The sequence below is a fragment of the Myotis davidii genome, unplaced genomic scaffold, assembly GCF_000327345.1.
Source record: "Myotis davidii unplaced genomic scaffold, ASM32734v1 scaffold129, whole genome shotgun sequence".
Taxonomy (NCBI): Eukaryota; Metazoa; Chordata; class Mammalia; order Chiroptera; family Vespertilionidae; genus Myotis; species Myotis davidii.
Genome location: NW_006383019.1, coordinates 751,575 through 754,087, shown reverse-complemented (window position 1 = coordinate 754,087; position 2,513 = coordinate 751,575). Strand labels below are relative to the sequence as shown.

The 2,513-nt window shown below is 54.5% G+C and overlaps 1 protein-coding gene across 3 annotated transcripts in view; it reads left to right on the top strand.

The window, feature by feature from the left end:
• The window catches only part of SPECC1 (sperm antigen with calponin homology and coiled-coil domains 1), a 273,056-nt gene that overhangs the window by 74,733 nt on the left and 195,810 nt on the right, over positions 1 to 2,513 (top strand). The window lies entirely within an intron of this gene.

The window sequence follows — 2,513 nt, the reverse complement described above, 5'->3', positions numbered from 1 at the left end:
GGGGAGTGGGAAGGGGAGGGAGGCTGGAGTGGCTCTGTCAGGAGCAGGCGGGACATGGACATGTCACCACAGAGCTACTGAATGTTCTGGAGGTTTAGAGGTGAGGGTATCAGAAAGCCCTGTGAGACAGCCTTGACTGGCCTGAGCCTCAAAGGAGGGGGCAGAACCCTATTGGGGAAGGCCCAGGGCAGGGCTGGGGGCCCCGATGAGGCCGAGTGAGCAGGGCAGGTGGTGGTAAGCGTGGCGTGGCCAGGCCAAGGTCCGCTGGGCAGTCCTGCCTCTGGGACAGGGAGGAGCGGTGGGTCCTGCAGCGGGCGGGTGTTGCTGCTTCACCTTCGCGGGGCAGACTGGGACACAGAGGAAATCATGTCTGGAAACTGCTGAACGTCATGCCTGGCCTGTAGCTTAAAATAAGTTAAAATGAGGGGTTTTGCACAGGGAGTGACCAGTCCCAGCTGAACTTGGACGTCTGCCAGGAACTGGGGAAGGCATGAGCTCCAGGAGGCACTTCCCCAGGCGAAGGCCGCAGGGCGCCCGGTTTTGCTGGAGAAGGCGGCTGGGCTCCCGCAGGACCCCTGCTGAGTCCGGGCTCCCAGGCTGGCAGCACTGAGCTGAGGCAGGAGCCTCAGGGGTGGTCCGAGATGCTCTGAGGTCTGAGCTGGGAGAGCTGGGAGGCTGTGCTGAGAATGCAGTGGGAAGTCAGGGCGAAGGGGTCATTGAGGGTGTGTGCGGGGCACACGGCCAAATGCCCGGGGGCTGCCCTCGGAGGCTCACAGGCCAGCTTCCCAGTCGGCATGTCAGCCTAGCCTGGGGGATGTTTCTAGATGGGGATACTCTTTTTTTTTCTTCTTCATTTTGGCTCTTTATTTTTATTTGTATCCTTGTACTTTAGTGCTACTATTCTTTCTCTTTTTTTTAAAAAAAAAAATGGTATCTTTATTGTTGAGAGTAGGGCAGATGTCCCCTAACTCTTGCCCCACTGGGAGGGGTGTGGAGGGTGAGCCGGGCCATTGGCAGGCAGGGCAGCTGCTAAGCTTCCTTGCCAAGGGCCGCAGGGGCTGGCCTGTGAGCGTCTCTCAGCAGAAGCCACAGCTTCTCTCTGGGTCCAGCTCTCTCTGGTTTCACCCGCTCCCTCCCCTGACAGCCTAGGGGCGAGAGTGGTGACAGCACCTTCCATAGCTGGTCCGCCCAGCCCCGCACACCCTTGTAAACAAGTCCTTTCCGAGCCGGCTTACGGCTGATGCCCCAGACAGAGGCCGGGTGTGCGGGGCCCAGAACCGGACGGAACATGTGGCTGGAGATGCCGCTGCCTAAATAGATAGAAAAGTCTCCAGTTTCCTCCTGCACTAAAGTGTTCGTTTTGTTTTTCTCATCACATTTTTTAAAATTATGGCAAAATACACATAGTATAAACTTTGCCATCTTAACCATTTTAAGTGTACGCTTCAGTGTCATTAAGTTCCTTCACATTGTGCAGCTGTCACCACCATCTGTCTCCACAGGACTCTCTTCATCTTACAGAACTGAGATTCCGTGCCCATGGAGCAGTAACTCCCAGATGTCCTCCCGCAGCCCCTGGCCGCCAGCATCCTGTTTTCGGTCTCCATGGCCTTGACCACGTTAGGCACCTCACATAAGTGGTCACACAGTTCGTGTCCTTCAGGGACGGGGTCATCTTCACTCGGCATGTGTTCTCGAGGCCCAGCCACGCGGTAACGGGTCAGATGTCCTTCCTTTTTGGGCTGAGTAATATGCCGCTGACGACACAGCGCGTTTTGTTTATTCGTCACCCATCCACGTGCCCTTGGTGACGTCCCCTCCGTGGCTGTCGTGAATGACGAGCCTGGGTGTGAGGTGCCTCTTGGAGACCTGCTTTCCATGACCTGGGAGTGCTTCCAGCAGTGGGATTGCTGTGTGATGTGGGAATGTGATTTTGATATTTGAAAGGACCTTTTCATACCGATGATTACATCCTTGATGCACACAGCCTTTAATTTTGATGTGGTCCAGCTTATCTATTTTTTGTTGTTGCCGTGTTTTTGGCGTCATAGCTAAGAGTTTGTTGCCATATCCAACGTCACGCAGCTTTCCCTGTGTTTTCTTCTAAGACTTACACAGTTTTAGCTCCTACACCTAGGTCTGTGGTCCATTTTGAGTTAATTTTTGTCTATGGTGTAAGGTAAGGTCCAACTTTATTCTTTTGCATGTGAATATCCAGTTTGCTTGGCACCATTTGTTGAAAAGACTGTCCTTCCCCACGGCGTGGTCTTGGCTCTCCACTAAAGCTTCATTCTTAGTTACTCTTCAGTTGATCTTTTAAAACTGTTTCTGTGGAAAAAGTTCTTCAAGTGTTTTCTTTCCACCGTCTTTTCTGCCGCCTCGGCCCACTCACTGCCAGCCCTCTGCTGTGTGGCCACAGTGCAGGCGAGGCCTAAGTGCTGGGAGTGGCCGTCCCTTGGGGAGGCCCGTGGGGGGAGGTCTGTGGGGGAAGGCCGGTGGGGGGCCATTGGGGA